General features: G+C 45.5%; 1 long non-coding RNA gene across 1 annotated transcript; it reads right to left on the bottom strand.

Annotated features, from left to right (window-relative positions):
- Positions 1-3,692: 3,692 nt before the first annotated feature.
- On the bottom strand, positions 3,693-5,221 carry LOC146810505 (uncharacterized). The gene is made up of 2 exons (XR_014966599.1): positions 4,839-5,221; positions 3,693-4,127 (listed from the first exon to the last, which is right to left on the bottom strand). It is a non-coding gene; the product is annotated as an uncharacterized LOC146810505 (long non-coding RNA).
- Positions 5,222-9,398: the final 4,177 nt, after the last annotated feature.

Below are 9,398 nucleotides of genomic sequence, written 5' to 3'. Positions count from 1 at the left end.
CTGGCATAAGATCTGGACATCTGAGCATACTGAGCTTAATCGCTCTATTGTAAAGGATTGCCTTAGTTCCCTGTCTGCTTTTAAAATTCCCTTGCTTAAATTTGTCAGTCATTTCCTGTCTGACATTGGCCATCCTGAGTACTTTGACCACCCAGAGATTTTGAATAGTATCTCTAAAAAGTATTAAAGTTGGAATGTAATTTATTACTTGAGGAACTGAGGTTGTCTTCTGAGATTCTCAAACCTTCTGTTCTGAAGAACCAATTGATTTTGACGACACATGATATGCAGCCTTATGTAGAAAATGTATACAATAGATCTGTTCTGACATGCTTCGGGTTGGACATTTTTCACCGCTTAACCTGTTTTCCCACCCTAAATAACTGGTCACATGAATTAGTGAAATGCCCTTGCGATAATGTATCCACGCAGAGTACCATGTATATCACCTTTTTTGTAAGTATTACTCAGATCTGAGGAATTGTTTAATCAAGCCCCTGTTAAAACCTCTAAGATTTGTGCACTGTCGACCAGCTTTTATTTACTTGCAATCCCTTCCAAATCTGAATGTATGTGCTGTTTTGTCTCGGTTTTTATGGGCTGTTATTAGGCAGAGGAAGCTGTGTAGAACTGTATTCGATAGAAGGAATATGTATTTGTCTGTTTTTATCTATATGACACTTGTTTTTATTCTCTTTCTTAGTTTTTAACTTGAATTTTGTTATATATTTTTGTATGCTTTTATGATTTGCAAAGTGATATTGAATAAAGCTTATTGCTTAATCGATCCCAGTGGTGCAGAGTAGAGTGCAGTGGCATAGAATAGATGTTTCAGAATAGAGTGAAGTGGCATAGAGTACAGTGGTTCAGGGTAGAGTGGAATGGTGCAGGATAAAGTGCAGAGGTGTAGAGTAGACTGGTATAGGGTAGAGTGGTGGAGAGTGCAGTGGTGTGTAGTGCAGTGGTGCAGAATAGAGTGGCGTGGAGTGATGCAGAATGTAGTGGCATAGAGTGCAGTAGATTGGCATAGAGTTAGGTGATGTAGAGTAGAGTGCAGTGGCATAGAGTGGTGCACAGTAGAATAGAGTGGCGTAGAGTGCAGTGACGTAAAGCGCAATGGTATAAAGTGGTGTAGAGTGCGGTAGCATAGAGTACAGTGGTGCAGAGAAGAGTGGCGGTGAGTTCAGTGGTGGAGAGTGCAGTCTTGTGGAGTAGAGTGGAATAGAATGCAGTGGCCTAGAGTGCAGTGGCATAGATTAGAGTGGCACAGAGTAGAGTGATGCAGAGTAGAGTGGTACAGAGAGCAGTGGCGTAAATTATAGTGGTGCAGAGTAGAATAGAGTGGCATAGAATGCAGTGACTTGGAGCGCAATGGTGTAGAGAGGCGCAGAGTGCAGTGAGTGGCGAAGAGAGTAGCAGTGCAGAGAAGAGTGGCATTGAGTTCAGTGGCAGAGAGTGCAGTCTTGCGGAGTAGAATGGTGTGGAGTGCAGTGGACTACAGTAGAGTGGTGCAGAAAGCAGTGGCACAGACAGCAGTGGTGCAGAGTAGAACAGAGTGGGGTTGAGTGCAGTGACATAGAGCGCAATGGTGTAGAATGATGTAGCGTGCAGAGTACAGTGGCATTGAGTTCAGTGGCAGAGAGTGCAGTCTTGCAGATTAGAGTGGCATAACATACAGTGGTGAAGAGCAGAGTGGCATAGAGTAGAGTGGGCAGAGTAGAACGGTGCAGAGTAGAGTAATGCAGAGAAGAGTGGGGCAGAGAGCACTGACACACAGTACATTGATGTAGAGTATAATAGAGTGGCATGGGGTGCAGTGGCGTAGCATGCAGTAGCATAGTGTGCAATGCCATAGAGTGTTGCAGAGTACAGCATAGAGCATACAGTGCAGTGGTGCATAGTAGTTGACGTAGAGTGCAGTAGCATACAGTGCATTGGTTTTGAGCAAAGTGGTGTTGAGTGCCTTGGCATAGAGTGCAGTGGTTTAGAGTAGAGTGGCGTAGAGGGCAGTGGCGTAGAGTAGTGCAGAGTACAGTAAAGTGGTGTAGAGTAGCACAGCGTAGAGTGCAGTGGCGCAGAGTGGAGTAGAGTGACGTAGAGAGCAGTGGCATAAAGTGCAGTGGTGTAGAGTAGATTGTTTCAGAGTATAGTGGAGTGGTACGGGATGGTGTACAGCGACATAGGGTATTGGCCTACAGTAGAGAAGCATAGAGTGGAGTAGAGTAGATTGTTTCAGAGTAGAGTGAAGTGGCGTAGATTGAGTGGTGCAGGGTACAGTGGAGAGGTGCAGGGTACAATGCAGTGTCATAGAGTAGTGGCATATAGTGTAGTGGCATAGAATGTAGTGGTGCAGAGTAAAGTGGCATATAGTGGAGTGGCCTAGACTGGAGTGATGTAGAGTGCAGCGGTGAATACTGCAGTGGTGTATAGTAGAGTGGCATAGCGTGCACTGGCATAGAGTAGAGTGGTGCAGAGTAGAGTAGAGAGGCATAGAGTGTGGTGTCATAGAGTTCAGAGGTGCACTGTAGATTAGAGTGGTGTAGAGTGTAGTGGCGTAGAGTGCATTGGCATAGATTGCATTGGTGCAGAGTGGAGTGCAATGGCGCAGAGCAGAGTGGCAGAGAGTGCAGTGTTGCAGAGTGCAGTGGCCTTGAGTGTTACAGAGTAAAGTGGCGTACAGTGTTGCAGAGTAGAATGTAGTGGCATACAGGCACATGCATCAAAAAGAGAGTTTGCGAGTCCTTATTTGCGAATTTTAAGGAATCGCAAATAAAGACTCGCAAAACACGATGCAACAAAAACATTGCGAGAATATTGCGAATCGCTAAAAATCGCTAAATAAATTGCGATTTCGGCATTTGCGAACTCGCTATTAGCGATTTCGCAATTAGCGAAATCGCTAATACCGAAGTCGCTTTTTGATGCATCCTGATGACATCACAACCAGGAAGTGAGCAGCACCAGCCTCATTTCCAGTGCACAGTGTCAGGGAGAGGAGGGAGCTGGCTCTGGGAGCAGAACAGGAGTGTGACAGAGACAGAAGAAAAACTTGTGATATCAAATGGAAGCCTCACAAACAGCAGAGGAGAGCCAAACAGGCAGGAAACGCAAAATTAAATTTGCAGAAAAAGAAATTGACACCCTCATTGAGGGAGTAGTCCACAGCCATGACAAGCTGTTTGGAAAGGCATCATTGAAAGTGGCAGAGCAGGAGAAAAGGAAAATCTGGCTCCGGATCCAAAACAGGGTCAATGCCATTGGGGTGACACACCGCACCATTGAAGAACTCAAAAAACGATGGTACGACTTGCGCAGTCGGGCTAAGGTGCGCATAGCTGACCGCCTGAAGGAGGCAAAGAAGACAGGAGGGGGAACACCAACAGACACTGGGAACACTCCCATGGAGGACTTGATTGAATCCACCATCCAGCCAGAAGCTGTTGTTGGTGTGACCCAGCTGGACACGTCCGGAGCAGCAAACACATCTGAAGGTAAGATGAATGTATGTTTTCTTAGTGTTACAAAATGTAAAGGTAGAACTCGACCACAGCACAGCCCAAGTGCAGACCCTGAACATCCAGTACACAATGCATTCAGTAGGTGAGGGGCATTATGGGAGATGTAGTCAGGTCAAGCAGTTAAAATGTCAAATCTCAGAGTAACAACCCAAAAAAGCTTAATAGAGTATAAAATCATTTACAAAGGCAGAAATTTATTACTGTGCAATTAATATCACAGACATGAAATAATACAGTGTTGCACTGTTTCACCTCACAGATGCACAACGTGTAGAAGATGTGGATAGCGATTCCCCAGACATGCAGGACACCAGCGCAGGTGAACAGATGGACACACCTGTGGTGCAAATAAATCCCTCACGTCCAACAAAGTCACGCAGGGCTACTGTTCCATCCCTAGTCACCATGGAGTGTGAAGATGATGAGGCTGATGCAACACCAGGTGGCAGCCATGGCCAGACAACTTCCATCACACAAACACAACCACAGGTCCCCAGAACTAATCACAGAGCCCGGCGTAGGAGAGGAAGAGCACTCAGGACACAGCAGGAGGAGCAACCAAGTGATGTCTGGGGTGGTCTTGAGGGACAGATGCTCCGTATGCAGCGCCTGCAGACAAAAAACACACGATTAGTACAATTGCAAGTTGGCAAGATGGCTAGCAACATAGCAGTACTGTCAGAAAGTGTGCAGCAACTGAGCAAGGTGATGCATGAGGGAAATGTATCCCAGAAGAGACAGCATCGTCAACTAATGCTGCAATTGAAAATGTTTGCTAAATCAAACAATAGATTGGCCACGACAACTGCACTGCTGGCACGTAGGTCTGTGACCATGCAAACTGAAATGTGCCATTGGAGCGGCGATGTGGCTAAAGCACTGGACCAGGTCACCAATGCAGTTGATTTGCTAAATGCTTCCACAATTGCGGCCAACAATTCCACGCCCGAAGAGGGTAGTGAGGGTGGCTCAAGCCTAAGTAGTGTGGCAGTTCCAGTCCGCACTGCAGGAAGACGCAACACACGCAGCAGTACCCCCGCCGCTTCCAACATAACGGATGACAATGCTGGGTCTGACAGGCGTCTGGGTGTTCGTGGGAAAAAGCGCTAGACTGGCATGTACAAGTGCATTCCACTATGGTGACGTAACCATTTATTTGGATTTGACTTTTCACAGAGTGACAAGTGAATTGACATTTGCAAACCACTTATGTCCATTGCACTGGTCAGATTACAAGTGTGCTTGAACACTCATGGCAATTTTATTTAATTAAAGAATACTCTGATAGCAATAGTCAGTTTCTGTGTCATCATTACTCACCTCAGAAATAATTTTGTGTGATGTCAAATCTTCTCCTACGCCCTTCTGCTGCGCCTGCCCCTTGTGCTGCATGGTGTTGTGGCACTTGCTGGTTCCCATCCTCCGAATCGCTGTCAGACACCTCGATGTCCATTCCTCCCCTTGTCGCTATGTTGTGCAGCATGGCACATGCCGCTACTATCTTGCAGCATTGTTCAGGGTTGTACTTCAGTGCTCCACCGGTCTTATGTAGACATCTGAATCGGCTCTTCAACAGCCCAAATGTGCGCTCTATGATGTTCCTTGTCGAAATATGTGCTGCATTGTACCTCTGTTGATTGGCAGTTGTGGGATTGAGGTAAGGCGTCATTAGGTAATTACGCAAGGCGTATGCGCTGTCACCTACATGTAATGGAGCAAAGAGTCAGTGGCAGCTTCACATTGACATACGTACAATGACAGTGATAAACTATAACACATATTTACCAAGCAGATGTCCCTCTCCAAATTCTCCCCTGACAAGACGGGTGTGTATGCCACTTTGCCTGAAGATATAAGAGTCATGTGCACTCCCTGGAAATTGCGCAACAATGTCAGTGATAATGTTTTTGGCATTGCAAACAACCTGAATATTGAGGGAATGGTAAGATTTCCTATTTCTATATATATATTCCTGTGTTGCAGGGGGACATATTGCAACGTGGGTGCAATCAATACAACCCAAAACATGTGGGAAACGAGCTATCTGGTAGAACTCCTGTTTGGTTTTTGCAAGGTCAAGCGCGGTGGTAGGGAACTTGATATGAGACCCGATCACGGCCATCATGGCATCAAGGAATGCTTTCAATATTCTTGAAAGTGCGCTTTGTGACACACCTCCCGCAACAGCAATGACCCCCTGAAAACTGCCTGACGCCAGAAGGTGTAGGCAACATAGGACCTGCACATGCGTTGGGATGGCATTGGTCCTACGTGTCTGTCGTTGCATTATGGGGTCCAATTCATTGATTAGGTCATGGATCATTGCTGCATTGAGCCTATACTTGTCGTATATCTCATCCTCTTGCTGGCCTAGCAAAGTTATGCGGACTCTGAAGATGCGCTCATTCATTCGCCTCCGTCTCTGTGCGGCAGCCTGCAGCCTCATCCTCCTCGCCATCAGGTAAATCCCTGCCATTGTGAACAGTGCTGGCTCATTCTGGGTGTGTTTAAATGGGTTTCAGTTGGTTTTCACCTGTCTGTGATTTGCACTCATGATTACCACCTGGTTGTGATCCTTCTTATTTAGCGATCGCTAATTTGCGATTTTCATGGAAATCGCTATTTGCGATTTGTCATGCATACATTTTGCGATTCGTTGTTTGCGATTCGGTAATTGGGACACGCTAATACCGATTCGCTATTTGATTCGCAGAATGTTTTGCGATTCCTTATATTTGCGAAAAAATGGATTTTCGCAAATATACAGTTGATGCATTTCAACACTGACTTTTGCGATCGCAAACGGCCTATTTTTGCGATTCGCACCCTTTGCGATCGCAAAAAGGTTTGATGCATGTGCCTGATAGAGTATAATGGTGCAGAGTATACTGCCGTTTAGTGAAGTTGTGTACAGTGTATTGGTTTTGAGTAAAGTGGTGTAGTGTATTGGCATTAAGTGCAGTGGTGCAGGGTAGAGTAGCTTTTCATCAGGACCTAGGGAAACAAACTCTCTGGTACCACTCCTGCTGTTTTACACTGAAGGCAAACACATTTATACCTAGAAGGTGCTTAGGAATGCTAGCATTGACGTAAAGTCGGGCAGAGGAAGACGTCATGGATGAACCCCTAAGGAATAGTAGTTCATGCATAATAGATGAGTTCTTGGAGAAATCAATAATGCTAGCTAGGGAAAGTCCCGACGGCTTAAGGGTCTGGTTTCTAAGAACTCGTTCTGACGTGGGATGGACGGATGTAGGTGACCATGCCTGTATTTGGATTGCATGGCTAATGCCTAAATAAGGACTGTGATTCTATGCCTAAATAAGGGCAATGCAAATTGTGCCTATATAAGGACATGATTCAGGGAAACCTATGTACGGGCATCTAAATCAAAACACAACAGAGTAGGTAGCAAGGCATAGGCTGAGCTTTGGAGTGTGTGTGACTACAGGCTACCCTCTCCTCCAGAGAAACCATGAAGAGAAATTCAAGTATCTGATATAAATGCAGACAATGATCCCTGGAAGACCGAGCCGGACATTTGACCTCTGACTTTGAATGCCCATCAAATGTGGCACGATAAGAACAAGATTTGAAGGCCTGTTTACGAAATCCAGTACTGGTGGAAGAATAGGTCAAATAGGGTTTGGGCAACAGAAGGGACGAACTCAAGCTGGACAGCCTGAAACAAATAGAGCCAGAAAATAGAAACAAGCCAATGTGAATTACAAACTACAAAGCCAATGGTAAGCAATGGGCAGAATGCATTCCTAGGGAAGTTTTCCGAATGTCCCCAAGATGTTGTTAGCAAGATGTCGTCCCCAAGATGTTGTTAGCAAACCAGGCAGCTAGACTTCATCTAGCCGGCCCTACCACTATAATTTAATTGAAAACTGCCTCTCACTTTGGTGAGAGGACAATAGACATTCTTAAAAAGAGAAGTGCCCATTAAGTGCCTGTCAAGACCTCAGATTCATGCGCTGGAATCTCAGTATATTTTTTGTAAGCCTCACTAAATACACAGACACACTGTGATTTTCTCAACGGTGTAAGATGTGCAGGGTCGCATGCTCTTCAGAGCCAGGCAGGGGACATTTCCACCCCAAGACCTAGTGTATGCCTTTTTGGGTGTTTTCCCAGCAAACGTGCAATATTCCTTTCTGACTGCTAGTTGGTGATGAAAACGGATGTGCTATTTTCTTGCAAGTTAACTTTAAAATTGTTTCCTCACTACTTTCAAACTGAATAGATGATGACAAGAAACTTTTTTTCTCAAAACAACTTCGAAAAGGTGTGGACTTAACGTGAAAACACATATACAGAATACGTTGTGACCTATGGGTACCACACATGTTGTTCTCAAGAACTACTGGGCGTTCACGGCAGGTAAAGGTTGCAATTTTGCACACACTTAGTTACCCAGCAGCCAGTGCAGCGGGACTCTCCCAGATTTGGGCACTGTACCATCGATAGCCACAGCCTTGAAATGACCAGGAAGTGGGAATCCCATCACAGCCGAAAATCAGCAGTAATAGTCATAACTTGATTACTAGACATTGTTACTGCTCCATTGCCTTCATGTGTCACTCTAAGTGATGTGTCATTTGGCAGCTGAAAATGTGGCTTAACTCACCTTAAGCATAATTTCTCATTAGTGCGAGACTTCGAATGTGCCCCTGAAATGATGAGCCCTGGAGATCAATGCTCTCTGATTCTAGGGCCCGCTATATAGAAGAAACTTCCTTTGAGAGACCTACTGCTCTGGGGTAATTTTCTACTAAAATGACTAAGAAGAATCAAGTAGACAGCTGGTTTCCTTCTTAGGAGGCAATTCGTGCCTCCATCCAGTACAGGCAGTGTGTTCCTCTTCGCATTATGCCAAAGTAGAAAATGACCTTCGATCAATCTTTGCCCTGGGCAGTAGAGCCGCACTGGTTGTTCTGCACCTCTGTCGGATTTGCAAACAGTTTTTCATTCGTTACTTATGGCCAGCCTCTCTGCTGTGGGAATGTGTAGCTCTGCCTTAGCCCCGCAGACACCCTTCCTTTCAGACAAGACCCAACCCGTTCATCTCCCACTTTTGAATCTACCCCTTAGCCAAGTCTTTGTGGAGTGCCACAAAGCCACAAGCCCTGTCTTCTTTATCCTTTTTTTTACCCCACTGATTTATTTCCTAAATAAGTTGTTTTGGATTTTATTTTATGGCATGGAGATTATTATGTCCTTCACAGAAGCCCTCGAGCGATACATACTCCTGATAACTTTAGGTCCTGCTTGGCTGCTGTTGCTGCTTGAATTCGAGACAACCTCTTGATGCTCAGCAGCGATTAAACCAAGGTTCTTTTGTCATGGCATAGAAGGAGCCAAGGCTCACTGCATAGATTGCAGACACAGTTCTGAGCACACATGCCGATAATTATATACAATAAACCCAAGGCTCTAATTGTTGTAGGCCCCCATCTCTATCTGGTCATTCGTATTGTGGCCAAGTGAATAGATTCTCCCCACCCCCCAAACTCAAACAGAACCTGGCAGAAGCGTAGGTTTCAGTGTGGACAGTTTTTGCTCAGCAAATAAACAAATGTGTCCCAAGCTAATGTTTTCCCTTCGCGTAAATTGTGCAAAGGCTGCAGACGGCCGCTGTGAGTTGGCTGTGGATATACAGCTCTGGCTCGCTGGGACTATGGCAGCTCCCTGCACTTAGGTCTCCCTGTGGCACATCCACTGATTGCAGTTGGACCAGAATGCCACTGCGTGGTTCTAGGTCTCCCTCCCAGTTCTTCTGTCTCCAACTCTCTGACGAGGCATATCAGCAACAACAGGCGATAATTATCGCTAAGCGCACTTAGCGCTAGGATAATTATCGCCGGCTATCGCTGG

The sequence above is a fragment of the Triturus cristatus genome, chromosome 7 (assembly GCF_964204655.1).
Source record: "Triturus cristatus chromosome 7, aTriCri1.1, whole genome shotgun sequence".
NCBI classification, from domain to species: domain Eukaryota; kingdom Metazoa; phylum Chordata; class Amphibia; order Caudata; family Salamandridae; genus Triturus; species Triturus cristatus.
This window is presented reverse-complemented; position numbering and strand designations above follow the sequence as displayed.